This window comes from Anomaloglossus baeobatrachus, chromosome 9 (assembly GCF_048569485.1).
Source record: "Anomaloglossus baeobatrachus isolate aAnoBae1 chromosome 9, aAnoBae1.hap1, whole genome shotgun sequence".
Lineage (NCBI taxonomy): Eukaryota > Metazoa > Chordata > Amphibia > Anura > Aromobatidae > Anomaloglossus > Anomaloglossus baeobatrachus.
The window spans coordinates 154493267-154510550 of NC_134361.1; the positions used below are offsets into that span (position 1 = coordinate 154493267).

General features: G+C 45.3%; 1 protein-coding gene across 1 annotated transcript in view; it reads left to right on the forward strand.

The window, feature by feature from the left end:
* Window positions 1–17284, forward strand: part of LOC142251327 (protein Shroom4-like) — a 1515126-nt gene that overhangs the window by 385033 nt on the left and 1112809 nt on the right. The gene's annotated exons all lie outside the window — the stretch shown is intronic.

The following is a 17284-nucleotide window of genomic DNA, read 5'->3' on the forward strand; positions in this document are numbered from 1 at the left end:
AGGAAACTTAGTGGCATCCTAAAAGTGGCTGTTGGACTTCTGTATTGTCCCACTGGTGCAAAGATATTTGCAGCACGTCTGCCTGCATTGCACACTCAAACTCATTGTTGCAAAGCCATTATAATAGCAAACACTGAGGAAACTTAGTGGCATCCAAAAAGGGGCTGTTGGACTTCTGTATTGTCCCACTAGTGCAAAGATAATTGAAGCACGTCTGCCTGCATTGCACACTCAAGCTCCTTGTTACTAAGCCATTAGCAAGCACTGAGGAAACTTAGTGGCATCCTAAAAGTGGCTGTTGGACTTCTGTATTGTCCCACTAGTGCAAAGATATTTGCAGCACGTCTGCCTGCATTGCACACTCAAACTCATTGTTACAAAGCCATTTTAATCCCAAACACTGAGAAAACTTAGTGGCATCCTAAAAGTGGCTGTTGGACTTCTGTATTGTCCCACTAGTGCAAAGATATTTGCAGCACGTCTGCCTGCATTGCACACTCAAACTCATTGTTACAAAGCCATTATAATAGAAAACACTGAGGAAACTTAGTGGCATCCTAAAAGTGGCTGTTGGACTTCTGTATTGTCCCACTAGTGCAAGGATATTTGCAGCACGTCTGCCTGCATTGCACACTCAAACTCATTGTTACAAAGCTATTATAATAGCAAACACTGAGGAAACTTAGTGGCATCCTAAAAGTGGCTGTTGGACTTCTGTATTGTCCCACTAGTGCAAAGATATTTGCAGCACGTCTGCCTACATTGCACACTCAAACTCATTGTTACTAAGCCATTATACTATCAAACACTGAGGAAACTTAGTGGCATCTTAAAAGTGGCTGTTGGACTTCTGTATTGTCCCACTAGTGCAAAGATATTTGCAGCACGTCTGCCTGCATTGCACACTCAAACTCATTGTTACAGATCCATTATAATACCAAACACTGAGGAAACTTAGTGGCATCCTAAAAGTGGCTGTTGGACTTCTGTATTGTCCCACTAGTGCAAAGATATTTGCAGGACGTCTGCCTGCATTGCACACTCAAACTCATTGTTACAAAGCCATTATAAAAGCAAACACTGAGGAAACTTAGTGGCATCCTAAAATTGGCTGTTGGACTTCTGTATTGTCCCACTAGTGCAAAGATATTTGCAGCATGTCTGCCTGCATTGCACACTCAAACTCATTGTTACAAAGCTATTATAATAGCAAACACTGAGGAAACTTTGTGGCATCCTAAAAGTGGCTGTTGGACTTCTGTATTGTCCCACTAGTGCAAAGATATTTGCAGCACATCTGCCTGCATTGCCCACTCAAACTCATTGTTACAAAGCCATTATAATACCAAACACTGAGGAAACTTAGTGGCATCCTAAAAGTGGCTGTTGGACTTCTGTATTGTCCCACTAGTGCAAAGATATTTGCAGCACGTCTGCCTGCATTGCACACTCAAACTCATTGTTACAAAGCTATTATAATAGCAAACACTTAGGAAACTTAGTGGCATCCTAAAAGTGGCTGTTGGACTTCTGTATTGTCCCACTAGTGCAAAGATATTTGCAGCACGTCTGCCTGCATTGCACACTCAAACTCATTGTTACAAAGCCATTATAATCCCAAACACTGAGGAAACTTAGTGGCATTCTAAAAGTGGCTGTGTGACTTCTGTATTGTCCCACTAGTGCAAAGATATTTGCAGCACGTCTGCCTGCATTGCACACTCAAACTCATTGTTACAAAGCCATTATAATACCAAACACTGAGGAAACTTAGTTGCATCCTAAAAGTGGCTGTTGGACTTCTGTATTGTCCCACTAGTGCAAGGATATTTGCAGCACGTCTGCCTGCATTGCGCAATTAAACTCATTGTTACTAAGCCATTATAATAGCAAACACTGAGGAAACTTAGTGGCATCCTAAAAGTGGCTGTTGGACTTCTGTATTGTCCCACTAGTGCAAAGATATTTGCAGCACGTCTGCCTGCATTGCACACTCAAACTCATTGTTACAAAGCGATTATAATAGCAAACACTGAGGAAACTTAATGGCATCCTAAAAGTGGCTGTTGGACTTCTGTATTGTCCCACTAGTGCAAAGATATTTGCAGCACGTCTGCCTGCATTGCACACTCAAACTCATTGTTACAAAGCCATTATAATACCAAACACTGAGGAAATTAGTGGCATCCTAAAAGTGGCTGTTGGACTTCTGTATTGTCCCACTAGTGCAAAGATATTTGCAGCACGTCTGCCTGCATTGCACACTCAAACTCATTGTTACAGATCCATTATAATACCAAACACTGAGGAAACTTAGTGGCATCCTAAAAGTGGCTGTTGGACTTCTGTATTGTCCCACTAGTGCAAAGATATTTGCAGCACGTCTGCCTGCATTGCACACTCAAACTCATTGTTACAAAGCCATTATAATACCAAACACTGAGGAAACTTAGTGGCATCCTAAAAGTGGCTGTTGGACTTCTGTATTGTCCCACTAGTGCAAAGATATTTGCAGCACGTCTGCCTGCATTGCACACTCAAACTCATTGTTACAAAGCCATTATAATACCAAACACTGAGGAAATTAGTGGCATCCTAAAAGTGGCTGTTGGACTTCTGTATTGTCCCACTAGTGCAAAGATATTTGCAGCACGTCTGCCTGCATTACACACTCAAACTCATTGTTACAAAGCCATTATAATAGCAAACACTGAGGAAAATTAGTGGCATCCTAAAAGTGGCTGTTGGACTTCTGTATTGTCCCACTAGTGCAAAGATATTTGCAGCACGTCTGCCTGCATTGCACACTCAAACTCATTGTTACAAAGCTATTATAATAGCAAACACTGAAGAAACTTAGTGGAATCCTAAAAGTGGCTGTTGGACTTCTGTATTGTCCCACTAGTGCAAAGATATTTGCAGCACGTCTGCCTGCATTGCACACTCAAACTCATTGTTACAAAGCCATTATAATACCAAACACTGAGGAAACTTAGTGGCATCCTAAAAGTGGCTGTTGGACTTCTGTATTGTCCCACTAGTGCAAAGATATTTGCAGCACGTCTGCCTGCATGGCACACTCAAACTCATTGTTACAAAGCCATTATAATACCAAACACTGAGGAAATTAGTGGCATCCTAAAAGTGGCTGTTGGACTTCTGTATTGTCCCACTAGTGCAAAGATATTTGCAGCACGTCTGCCTGCATTGCACACTCAAACTCATTGTTACAAAGCTATTATAATAGCAAACACTGAAGAAACTTAGTGGAATCCTAAAAGTGGCTGTTGGACTTCTGTATTGTCCCACTAGTGCAAAGATATTTGCAGCACGTCTGCCTGCATTGCACACTCAAACTCATTGTTACAAAGCCATTATAATACCAAACACTGAGGAAACTTAGTGGCATCCTAAAAGTGGCTGTTGGACTTCTGTATTGTCCCACTAGTGCAAAGATATTTGCAGCACGTCTGCCTGCATGGCACACTCAAACTCATTGTTACAAAGCCATTATAATACCAAACACTGAGGAAATTAGTGGCATCCTAAAAGTGGCTGTTGGACTTCTGTATTGTCCCACTAGTGCAAAGATATTTGCAGCACGTCTGCCTGCAGTGCACACTCAAACTCATTGTTACAAAGCCATTATAATAGCAAACACTGAGGAAACTTAGTGGCATCCTAAAAGTGGCTAATGGACTTCTGTATTGTCCCACTAGTGCAAAGATATTTGCAGCACGTCTGCCTGCATTGCACACTCAAACTCATTATTACAAAGCTATTATAATAGCAAACACTGATGAAACTTAGTGGCATCCTAAAAGTGGCTGTTGGACTTCTGTATTGTCCTACTAGTGCAAAGATATTTGCAGCACGTCTGCCTGCATTGCACACTAAAACTCATTGTTACTAAGCCATTATAATACCAAACACTGAGGAAACTTAGTGGCATCCTAAAAGAGGCTGTTGGACGTCTGTATTGTCCCACTAGTGCAAAGATATTTGCAGCACGTCTGCCTGCATTGCACACTCAAACTCATTGTTACAAAGCCATTATAATACCAAACACTGAGGAAACTTAGTGGCATCCTAAAAGTGTCTGTTGGACTTCTGTATTGTCCTACTAGTGCAAAGATATTTGCAGCACGTCTGCCTGCATTGCACACTCAAACTCATTGTTACAAAGCTATTATAATAGCAAACACTGATGAAACTTAGTGGCATCCTAAAAGTGGCTGTTGGACTTCTGTATTGTCCTACTAGTGCAAAGATATTTGCAGCACGTCTGCCTGCATTGCACACTCAAACTCATTGTTACTAAGCCATTATAATACCAAACACTGAGGAAACTTAGCGGCATCCTAAAAGTGGCTGTTGGACTTCTGTATTGTCCCACTAGTGCAAAGATATTTGCAGCACGTCTGCCTGCATTGCAAACTTAAACTAATTGTTACAAAGCCATTTTAATACCAAACACTGGGGAAACTTAGTGAGATCCTAAAAGTGGCTGTTAGACTTCTGTATTGTCCCACTAGTGCAAAGATATTTGCAGCACGTCTGCCTGCATTGCACACTCAAACTCATTGTTACAAAGCCATTATAATACCAAACACTGAGGAAACTTAGTGGCATCCTAAAAGTGGCTGTTGGACTTCTGTATTGTCCCACTAGTGCAAAGATATTTGCAGCATGTCTGGCTGCATTGCACACTCAATCTCATTGTTACTAAGCCATTAGCAAACACTGAGGAAACTTAGTGGCATCCTAAAAGTGGCTGTTGGACTTCTGTATTGTCCCACTAGTGCAAAGATATTTTTAGCACGTCTGCCTGCATTGCACACTCAAACTCATTGTTGCAAAGCCATTATAATAGCAAACACTGAGGAAACTTAGTGGCATCCAAAAAGGGGCTGTTGGACTTCTGTATTGTCCCACTAGTGCAAAGATATTTGAAGCACGTCTGCCTGCATTGCACACTCAAGCTCCTTGTTACTAAGCCATTAGCAAACACTGAGTAAACTTAGTGGCATCCTAAAAGTGGCTGTTGGACTTCTGTATTGCCCACTAGTGCAAAGATATTTGCAGCACGTCTGCCTGCATTGCACACTCAAACTCATTGTTACAAAGCCATTATAATAGCAAACACTGAGGAAACTTATTGGCATCCAAAAAGTGGCTGTTGGACTTCTGTATTGTCCCACTAGTGCAAAGATATTTGCAGCACGTCTGCCTGCATTGCACACTCAAACTCATTGTTACAAAGCCATTATAATACCAAACACTGAGGAAACTTAGTGGCATCCTAAAAGTGGCTGTTGGACTTCTGTATTGTCCCACTAGTGCAAAGATATTTGCAGCACGTCTGCCTGCATTGCACACTCAAACTCATTGTTACAAAGCCATTATAATACCAAACACTGAGGAAATTAGTGGCATCCTAAAAGTGGCTGTTGGACTTCTGTATTGTCCCACTAGTGCAAAGATATTTGCAGCACGTCTGCCTGCAGTGCACACTCAAACTCATTGTTACAAAGCCATTATAATAGCAAACACTGAGGAAACTTAGTGGCATCCTAAAAGTGGCTGTTGGACTTCTGTATTGTCCTACTAGTGCAAAGATATTTGCAGCACGTCTGCCTGCATTGCACACTCAAACTTATTGTTACTAAGCCATTATAATACCAAACACTGAGGAAACTTAGTGGCATCCTAAAAGTGGCTGTTGGACGTCTGTATTGTCCCACTAGTGCAAAGATATTTGCAGCACGTCTGCCTGCATTGCACACTCAAACTCATTGTTACAAAGCCATTATAATACCAAACACTGAGGAAACTTAGTGGCATCCTAAAAGTGGCTGTTGGACTTCTGTATTGTCCTACTAGTGCAAAGATATTTGCAGCACGTCTGCCTGCATTGCACACTCAAACTCTTTGTTACAAAGCTATTATAATAGCAAACACTGATGAAACTTAGTGGCATCCTAAAAGTGGCTGTTGGACTTCTGTATTGTCCTACTAGTGCAAAGATATTTGCAGCACGTCTGCCTGCATTGCACACTCAAACTCATTGTTACTAAGCCATTATAATACCAAACACTGAGGAAACTTAGCGGCATCCTAAAAGTGGCTGATGGACTTCTGTATTGTCCCACTAGTGCAAAGATATTTGCAGCACGTCTGCCTGCATTGCACACTCAAACTCATTGTTACAAAGCCATTATAATACCAAACACTGAGGAAACTTAGTGGCATCCTAAAAGTGGCTGTTGGACTTCTGTATTGTCCCACTAGTGCAAAGATATTTGCAGCACGTCTGCCTGCATTGCACACTCAAACTCATTGTTACAAAGATATTATAATACCAAACACTGAGGAAACTAAATGGCATCCTAAAAGTGGCTGTTGGACTTCTGTATTGTCCCACTAGTGCAAAGATATTTGCAGCACGTCTGCCTGCATTGCACACTCAAACTCATTGTTACAAAGCCATTATAATAGCAAACACTGAGGAAACTTAGTGGCATCCTAAAAGTGGCTGTTGGACTTCTGTATTGTCCCACTAGTGCAAAGATATTTGCAGCACGTCTGCCTGCATTGCACACTCAAACTCATTGTTACAAAGATATTATAATACCAAACACTGAGGAAACTAAATGGCATCCTAAAAGTGGCTGTTGGACTTCTGTATTGTCCCACTAGTGCAAAGATATTTGCAGCACGTCTGCCTGCATTGCACACTCAAACTCATTGTTGCAAAGCCATTATAATAGCAAACACTGAGGAAACTTAGTGGCATCCTAAAAGTGGCTGTTGGACTTCTGTATTGTCCCACTAGTGCAAAGATATTTGCAGCACGTCTGCCTGCATTGCACACTCAAGCTCCTTGTTACTAAGCCATTAGCAAACACTGAGTAAACTTACTGGCATCCTAAAAGTGGCTGTTGGACTTCTGTATTGTCCCACTAGTGCAAAGATATTTGCAGCACGTCTGCCTGCATTGCACACTCAAACTCATTGTTACAAAGCCATTATAATAGCAAACACTGAGGAAACATATTGGCATCCAAAAAGTGGCTGTTGGACTTCTGTATTGTCCCACTAGTGCAAAGATATTTGCAGCACGTCTGCCTGCATTGCACACTCAAACTCATTGTTACTAAGCCATTATAATAGCAAACTCTGATGAAACTTAGTGGCATCCTAAAAGTGGCTGTTGGACTTCTGTATTGTCCCACTAGTGCAAAGATATTTGCAGCACGTCTGCCTGCATTGCACACTCAAACTCATTGTTACAAAGCCATTATAATAGCAAACACTGAGGAAACTTAGTGGCATCCTAAAAGTGGCTGTTGGACTTCCATTAGTGTCCCACTGGTGCAAATCTATGTGCAGCACCTCTGCATTGCACACTCAAACTTTTTGTTACTAAGCCATTATACTAGCAAACACTGAGTAAACTTAGTGGCATCCTAAAAGTGGTTATTGGACTTTATTACTGCCCCACTAGTGCAAAGATATTTGCAGCACCTCTGCATTGAACATCCAAGCTCATTGTTACAAAGCTATTATACTAACAATTTATGCTGCCAGTTTAAGGGCCGTAGTTGCATTGTCATGGATAATTATTGTTGTTTATTCTGCTGTTAATAAAGCTAGACCACCGCTGCAATCTACACCACCTCTCAATTTTTACTACCACATTTTAAGTGCACAATCTTGTCGCTATCAAAATGAGTGGCAAAATGACAGATGCTGGTGGAAAGGGGAAGAGGCGGGTTGGAAAAGGAAAAAAAGGGTTTGTCCGTGGGGAAGGTGGCAAAGCTCCATTAACAACTGCTGAAGATAGACCATCTTCCAGCAAAAGTAAGATGTCTACTACTTACCGTGGACAGTCCGATGTGCTCCCTTTTTTACGGACACGAACAACTGGAACAAAGGTAGATGATGGCCAAAAAAGGAAAATGCTTGAATGGATCTCAAGTGGTCCAACAAGTGCCCTCTCCGCCACCTCAACTACCGCATCCAAAAAACACAAGTCCTCTGAGTTGTCAGCCCAATCACACTTGCATTCTCCAAGCTCTGAAGTCTCCATCCCCCCTGCACAGTATGGTGGAACTGAGATGGCTGAGTCTGCAGAGCTGTTCAGTCACACTATAGCCTGGGAATCAGAGGTCTGCTCCCAAGCTACAGTGAGTACAGACCAGGAAATGGTCTGCAGTGATGCCCAGAACCTTTGTGACTCTGATTCAGGCTGTGAGGACCAAGTTTCTGAGCATAATGTTGACCCTTTTTCACAAACTGTAACACCTGTTGTTATAGACAATGAGGAACATACTGATGACGATGAGACGCAGATACCAGATTGGGATGACAACTTAAATATTCGGTCAGGGCAAGAAGAGGCTCGGTCTGAGGGTGAGGGGAGTGCAAACACAACAATGGATGAGGAAGTTCTAGATCCCACCTACTGTCAACCCACAGTCAGGCACTCGAGGAGGTCAACAGAGGCGGTGGAGGTGGATGCAACCGATGACGAAGTTACCTTGCGCCTTCCTGGACAGAGTCGGAGCACTGGTAGCACATCTACTACTGCATCCTGAGCCACCACTCTGCCTCTGAGCACTAGTCGGAGAGGTTCAGCAGGTCGCATGCCCTCTAAGCCTTGCCTAGCCTGGTCCTTTTTTGACATAGCAAAAGATCGCCCAAATTATGTGATCTGTAAAATTTGTCGTGATTCTGTTAGTAGAGGGCAAAACCTCAGCAGTTTGACAACTTCTTCCATGAATCGTCACATGAATAAATATCATATGTCCCAGTGGGAAGCTCACCGTGCTGCAATGCGGACTATCGGAGTGAACCATCCACCGCCTGCCCCTTCCAGTGCATCCGCGCGCTCTTCATCTTCTAGGACTGTGGGGACAGCTGTCACACCTGGTTTTCCAATCACAACTTCCACCACTGTAACCGCAACAGGCAGTTTGCTTGGTAGGTCGTCAGTTGGTTTGGAAGGGGAAACAAGTGCGTGTGTACAGCTCTCTCAGACATCGATAGCAGCAACGTTGGATGAAGGCAACATCATGTCTCCGCCTGCACTTTCCTCACAAACCTGCATTTTTCCAGGGACACCCTACTCAACACCGTCTACACACAGCAGCCAGATCTCTGTCCCTCAGATGTGGACAAATAAAAGGCCATTTCCTGCGACCTATGACAAAGTTAAGAGGTTGACTTTATCCCTCTGTAAGCTCTTGGCTACCGAAATACTGCCTTTCCGCCTGGTGAACACACAGGATTTTAGAGACCTTATGTCTGTCGCTGTGCCCCAGTACCAGATGCCCAGTCGCAACTACTTCTCTAAGAAAGGTGTGCCTGCACTACACCAGCATGTCGCATACAACATCACCGCTTCCTTGAGAAACTCTGTGTGTGAACGGGTGCATTTCACCACCGATACTTGGACCAGTAAGCATGGACAGGGACGTTACATGTCGTTGACTGGGCACTGGGTAACTATGGTGATAGATGGTGAAGGGTCTGCTGCACAAGTCTTGCCATCCCCACGACTTGTGTGTCAGTCCTCTGTCTGTCCAAGTTCCGCCACTGCTTCTGCCTCCTCCACCTCATCTGTGTCCTCCACCTCCGCCCCAAGCCTGCCTGGTCAGGCCACCAGCGTTCTCACTGCGCAGAAGGAATCACGCACCCCTCATTACTATGCAGGCAGCAGAGCGCAACGGCATCAGGGGGTCTTTAGCTTGACATGTCTTGGAAATAGGAGTCACACAGCGACTGAGTTGTGGGCAGCTCTGGAGACTGAATTTAATAAATTATTGTTTCCACTCAACCTGCAGCCTGGTAAGGCCGTGTGCGACAATGCTGCAAACCTGGGTGCGGCCCTTTGCCTGGGCAAGGTGACACACGTGCCTTGTATGGCTCACGTGTTGAACCTTGTTGTCCACCAATTTTTAACACACTATCCCGGCCTAGATGGCCTTCTGAACAGGGCACGAAAACTGTCTGCTCACTTCCGGCGTTCAACCGCCGCAGCTGAGCGACTTGATCGCTCCAGAAGTCTTTCGGCCTGCCGATTCATCGCCTGAAATGCGATGTGGCGACACGCTGGAATTCGACTCTCCACATGTTACAGCGACTGGGGCAGCACCGCCGAGCCCTGGTGCAATACGTCATGACGTATAGCCTGGGCCAACGAGATGCAGAGGTGGGGAAGATCACCCTGATGGAGTGGTCTCAGATCAAGGACCTATGCACCCTTCTGCACAGTTTCGACATGGCGATGAATATGTTTAGCGCTGACAATGCCATTATCAGCATGACAATTCCAGTCATTTACATGCTGGAGCACACGCTAAACACTATTTGGAGTCAGGGGGTGGGACAACAGGAAGGGGAGGAACTACAGGAGGATTCATATGCGCAAGACACAACAACATCACCAAGGTCCAGACGTTCATCATCACCAACGCGGCAGGCATGGGACCATGGGGGACAGGGATCAACAAGGGCGCATGGTAGCAGGCGAAATGTTGAGGAAGGTGCAGGAGAACATGAAGAAATGGAGGACGAACTGTCCATGGACATGGAAGACTCAGCGGATGAGGGAGACCTTGGTCAAATTTCAGTTGAAAGAGGTTGGGGGGAGATGTCAGAGGAAGAAAGAACGGTTAGCACCTCTATGCCACAAACACAGCGTGGACTTGGTCCGCATGGCTGCGCAAGACACATGAGCGCCTTCTTGCTGCACTACCGCCAACATGACCCTCGTATTGTCAAAATTAGAAGTGATGATGACTACTGGCTTGGCACACTTTTAGATCCCCGGTACAAGTCCAAATTTTGTGACATAATTCCAGCCATAGAAAGGGACAGGAGTATCAGCAGAAGCTGTTACTAGATCTTAGCTCGGCTTTTCCACCAAACAACCGTGCAGGTGCAGGAAGTGAATCTCCCAGTTGTAACTTGACAAACATGGGACGGTCTCGTCATCTTCAACAGTCTACCCATCCCAGTAGCATCATATCTGGTGCTGCTAACAGCAATTTTATGGAATCTTTTCATAATTTTTTTAGACTGTCCTTTGCAAGGCCACCAGAGACAACAAGTCTGACACATAGTCAACGTCTGGAGAGGATGATACAGGAGTATCTCCAAATGAACATTGATGCCATGACTTTGCAAATGGAGCCTTGCTCATTTTGGGCTTCAAATCTTGAAAAATGGCCAGAGCTCTCCAGTTATGCCTTGGAGATTTTGTCCAGCTGCCAGCGTTGTCTCTGAACGTGTCTTCAGTGCTGCTGGGTGTGTGCTGACAGATAAGCGCACGCGTCTGTCCAGTGACAATTTGGACAGAATAACGTTCATCAAAATGAACAAGTCATGGATCCACAAGGAATTTACTACCCCTGTGTCATCCTGGGGAGAGTAAATGCTTGTGGATTTGGAATGTGCTTGATGCAAATCAAAACATCCTGTTTGCAACTAGGGCACAAGTGCTGCCACTGAAGGGGTTAGTGTCTGTGTGGCCCGATTTTTGGAAAAAAAGGGAGACTCCGCTTGGAGTAACCCTTGCTTACATTGTTTTTAAAAATGATCCAAGATGAACAGAGCTGGGATCAGAAAAGACTTTGCTACCTACCCCGGTGTCATCCTGGGGACGGTTAATTATGGTGTATTTTTTATTGTGCTTGAAGCAAATCTAGCTGTGAAGTGTACAACTGGGGCACAAGTGCTGCCACTGAAGGGGTGGGTGTGTGTGGGACCCAATTTTTGGAAAAAAGGGAGACTCCGCTTGGAGTAATTCTTGCTTACATTGTTTTTAAAAATGATCCAAGATGAACAGAGCTGGGATCAGGAAAGACTTTGCTACCTGCCCCGGTGTCATCCTGGGGACAGTTAAGTTTGGCGTATTTTTGAATGTGCTTGATGCAAATCTAGCTGTGAAGTGTACAACTAGGGCACAAGTGCTGCCACTGAATGGGTGGATGTGTGTGGGGCCCAATTTTTGGAAAAAAAAGGGAGACTCCGCTTGGAGTAACCCTTGCTTACATTTTGTTTTTAAAAATGATCGAAGATGAACAGAGCTGGGATCAGGAAAGACTTTGCTACCTACCCCGGGGTCATCCTGGGGACGGTTAAGTATGGCGTATTTTTGAATGTGCTTGATGCAAATCTAGCTGTGAAGTGTACAACTGAGGCACAAGTGCTGCCACTGAATGGGTGGGTGTGTGTGGGGCCCAATTTTTGGAAAACAAGGGAGACTCCGCTTGGAGTAACCCTTGCTTACATTGTTTGTAAAAATGATCCAAGATGAACAGAGCTGGGATCAGGAAAGACTTTGCTACCTGACCCGGGGTCATCCTGGGGACGGTTAAGTATGGCGTATTTTTTAATGTGCTTGATGCAAATCTAGCTGTGAAGTGTACAACTGGGGCACAAGTGCTGCCACTGAATGGGTGGGTGTGTGTGTGGCCCAACTTTTGGAAAAAAGGGAGACTCCGCTTGGAGTCACCTTGCGGTGTTTTACATTATTTTAGAAGGGCGTGCCATGCCTATATCTGTGTCTTCTCCTCTTTTTCCTTGTCCAGCTCTTTTGTTTTCACATGAGTATATGTCCTTGTCACTTTCCCATGTGTTTGTGTTGTGTTGTGAGTTGTTTGTCACCTTTTGGACAACTTTGAGGGTGTTTTCTAGGTGTTTTTATGTGTTTGTGATTGCCTGCCATTGTTTCCTATGCGGTTCGAGTTCGGTTTGTCGAACGTTCGACGAACCGAACCCGAACGAGACCTCCGTTCGGCGAACCGAACTTGAGCCAAACCGCGACCGGTACGCTCATCTCTAGTCAGCACACACCCAGCAGCACTGAAGACATGTTCAGAGACAACGCTGGCAGCTGGACACGACAAAATCTCCAAGGCGTAAGTGGAGAGCTCTGGCCATTTTTCAGGATTTGAAGCCCAAAATGAGCAAGGCTCCATTTGCAAAGTCATGGCATCGATGTTCATTTGGAGATACTCCTGTATCATCCTCTCTAGCTGTTGACTATGTGTCAGACTTGTTGTCTCAGGTGGCCTTGCAAAGGATGGTCTAAAAAAATTATGAAAAGATTCAATAAAATTGCTGTTACCAGCACCAGATACGGTGCTACTGGTACGGGTAGACTGTTGAAGATGACTAGACCGTCTCAGGATTGTCAAGTTACAACTGGGAGATTCACTCCCTGCACCACGGTTGTTTGGTGGAAAAGCCGAGCTAAGATTGAGTAACAGCTTCTGCTGATACTCCTGCATACGTGCGTCCCTTTCTATGGCTGGAATTATGTCAGAAAATTTGGACTTGTACCGGGGATCTAATACTGTGGCAAGCCAGTAGTCATTGTCACTTCTAATTTTGACAATACGAGGGTCATGTTGGAGGTAGTGCAGCAAGAAGGCGCTCATGTGTATTGTGCAGCCATGTGGACAAAGTTCACGCTGTGTTTGTGGCATAGAGGTGCTAACCGTTCTTTCTTTCTCTGACATCTTCCCCCAACCTCTTTCAACAGAAATTTGACCAAGGTCTCCCTCATCCGCTGAGTCTTCCATGTCCATGGACAGTTTGTCCTCCGTTTCTTCATGTTCTCCTGCACCTTCCTCAACATTTCGCCTGCTACTATGCCCCCTTCTTGATCCATGTCCCCCATGGTCCCATGCCTGCCGCGTTGGTGATGATGAACGTCTGGACCTTGGTGATGTTGTTGTGTCTTGCGCATATGAATCCTCCTGTAGTTCCTCCCCTTCCTGTTGTCCCACCCCCTGACTCCGAATAGTGTTTAGCGTGTGTGCTCCAGCATGTAAATGACTGGAATTGTCATGCTGATAATGGCATTGTCAGCGCTAAACATATTCATCGCCATGTCGAAACTGTGCAGAAGGGTGCATAGGTCCTTGATCTAAGACCACTCCATCAGGGTGATCTGCCCGATCTCTGCATATCGTTGGCCCAGGCTATATGTCATGACGTATTGCACCAGGGCTCGATGGTGCTGCCACAGTCGCTGTAACATGTGGAGAGTCGAATTCCAGCGTGTAGGCACATCGCATTTCAGGCGATGAACCGGCAGGCCGAAAGACTTCTGGAGCGATGCAAGTCGCTCAGCAGCGGTGGTTGAACGGCGGAAGTGAACAGACAGTTTTCGTGCCCTGTTCAGAAGGCCATCTAGGCCGGGTTAGTGTGTTAAAAATTGCTGGACAACAAGGTTCAACACGTGAGCCATACAAGGCACGTGTGTCACCTTGCCCAGGCAAAGGGCCGCACCCAGGTTTGCAGCATTGTCTCACAGGGCCTTATCCGTCTGCAGGTTGAGTGGAGACAACCATTTATTAAACTCAGTCTCCAGAGCTGCCCACAACTCAGCCGCTGTGTGACTCCTATTTCCAAGACCTTTCAAGATAAAGACCGCCTGATGCCGTTGCGCTCTGCTGCCAGCATAGTAATGAGGGGTGCGTGATTCCTTCTGCGCAGTTACAACGCTGGTGGCCTGACCAGGCAGGCTTGGGGCGGAGGTGGTGGACCCAGATGAGGTGGAGGAGGCAGAAGCAGTGACGGAACTTGGACAGACAGAGGATTGACACACAAGTCGTGGGGACGGCAAGACTTGTGCAGCAGACCCTTCACCATCTATCACCATAGTTACCCAGTGTCCAGCCAGCGACATGTAACGTCCCTGTCCATGCTTACTGGTCCAAGTATCGGTGGTGAAATGCACTTGTTCACACACAGAGTTTCTGAAGGAAGCAGTGATGTTGTGTGCGACATGCTGGTATAGCGCAGGCACACCTTTCTTATAGAAGTAGTGGCGACTGGGCATCTGGTACTGGCCGGCACAGCGACAGACATAAGGTCTCTAAAATCCTGTGTGTCCACCAGGCGAAAAGGCAGCATTTCGGTAGCCAAGAGCTTACAGAGGGATAAAGTCAACCTCTTAGCTTTGTCATGGGTCGCAGGAAATGACCTTTTATTTGTCCACATCAGAGGGACAGAGATCTGGGTGCTGTGTGTAGACGGTGTTGAGTAGGGTGTCCCTGGAAAAATGCAGGTTTGTGAGGAAAGTGCAGGCGTAGACATGATGTTGCCTTCATCCAACGTTGGTGCTATAGATGTCTGAGAGAGCTGTACACACGCACTTGTTTCCCCTTCCAAACCAACTGACGACCTACCAAGCAAACTGCCTGTTGCGGTTACAGTGGTGGAAGTTGTGCGTGTAAAACCAGGTGTGAAAGCTATCCCCACAGTCCTAGAGGATGAAGAGCGCATGGATGCACTGGAAGGGGCAGGCGGTGGATGGTTCGCTCCGCTAATCCGCATTGCCGCACGGTGAGCTTCCCACTGGGACATATGATATTTATTCATGTGACGATTCATGGAAGAAGTTGTCAAACTGCTGAGGTTTTGCCCTCTACTAACAGAATCACGACAAATTTTAAAGATCACATAATTTGGGCGATCTTTTGCTATGTCAAAAAGGACCAGGCTAGGGCATGCGACCTGCTGATCCACCCCGACTAGTGCTCAGATTCACAGTGGTGGCTGAGGATGCAGTTGTAGACGTGCTACCAGTACTCCGACTCTGTCCAGGAAGGCGCAAGGTAACTTCGTCGTCAGTTGCATCCTCCTCCACCGCCTCTTTTGACCTCCTCGAGTGCCTGACTGTGGGTTGACAGTAGGTGGGATCTAGAACTTCCTCATCAATTGTTGTGTTTGCACTCCACTCACCCTCAGACCGAGCCTCTTCTTGCCCTGAACGAATATTTAAGTTGTCATCCCAATCTGGTATCTGCGTCTCATTGTCATCAGTATGTTCCTCATTGTCTATTACAACAGGTGTTTCAGTTTGTGAATAAGGGTCAACATTATGCTCAGAAACTTGTTCATCACGGCCTGAATCTGAGTCACAAAGGTTCTGGGCATCACTGCAGACCATTTCCTGGTCTGTACTCACTGTAGCTTGGGAGCAGATCTCTGATTCCCAGACTATAGTGTGACTGAACAGCTCTGCAGACTCAGCCATCTCAGTTCCACCATACTGTGCGGGCGGATGGAGCTGGGAGAAAGCAAGTGTGATTGGGATGACAACTCAGAGGACTGGTGTTTTTTGGATGCGGTAGTTGAGGTGGCGGAGAGGGCACTTGTTGGACCACTTGAGATCCATTCAAGCATTTTCTTTTTTTGGCCATCATCTACCTTTTGTTCCAGTTGTTCGTGTCCGTAACAAAGAGAGCACATCGGATTGTCCACGGTAAGTAGTAGACATCTTACTTTTGCTGGAAGATGGTCTATCTTCAGCAGTTGTTAATGTAGCTTTGCCACCTTCCCTATGGACAAACCCTTTTTTTCCTTTTCCAACACGCCTGTTCCCCTTTCCACCAGCATCTGTCATTTTGCCACTCATTTTGATTGCGACAAGATTGTGCACTTAAAATGTGGTAGTAAAAATTGAGAGGTGGTGTAGATTGCAGCGGTGGTCTATCTTTATTAACAGCAGAATTAACAACAATAACTATTAACAGCAGAATAAACAATAACTATCCCTGACAATGCAACTATGGCCCTTTAACTGGCAGCATAGTTTGCTAGTATAATGGCTTAGTAACAATGAGTTTGAGTGTGCAATGCAGTGGTGCTGATTTACTCAGTGTTTGCTAGTATAATGGCTTAGTAACAATGAGTTTGAGTGTGCAATGCAGAGGTGCTGCAAATAGATTTGCACTAGTGGGACACTAATGGAAGTCCAACAGCCACTTTTAGGATGCCACTAAGTTTCCTCAGTGTTTGCTAGTATAATTGCTTAGTAACAATGAGTTTCAGTGTGCAATGCAGTGGTGCTGCAAATAGCTTTGCACTAGTGGGACACTAATGGAAGTCCAACAGCCACTTTTAGGATGCCACTAAGTTTACTCAGTGTTTGCTAGTATAATGGCTTAGTAACAATGAGCTTGAGTGTGCAATGCAGACGTGCTGCAAATAGATTTGCATTAGTGGGACACTAATGGAAGTCCAACAGCCACTTTTAGGATGCCACTAAGTTTCCTCAGTGTTTGCTAGTATAATGGCTTAGTAACAATGAGCTTGATTGTGCAATGCAGAGGTGCTGCAAATGGATTTGCACCAGTGGTACACTAATGGAAGACCAACAGCCACTTTTAGGATGCCACTAAATTTCCTCAGTGTTTGGTATTATAATGGCTTTGTAACAATGAGCTTGAGTGTGCAAAGGGCAGGAGGGTACAGTGGC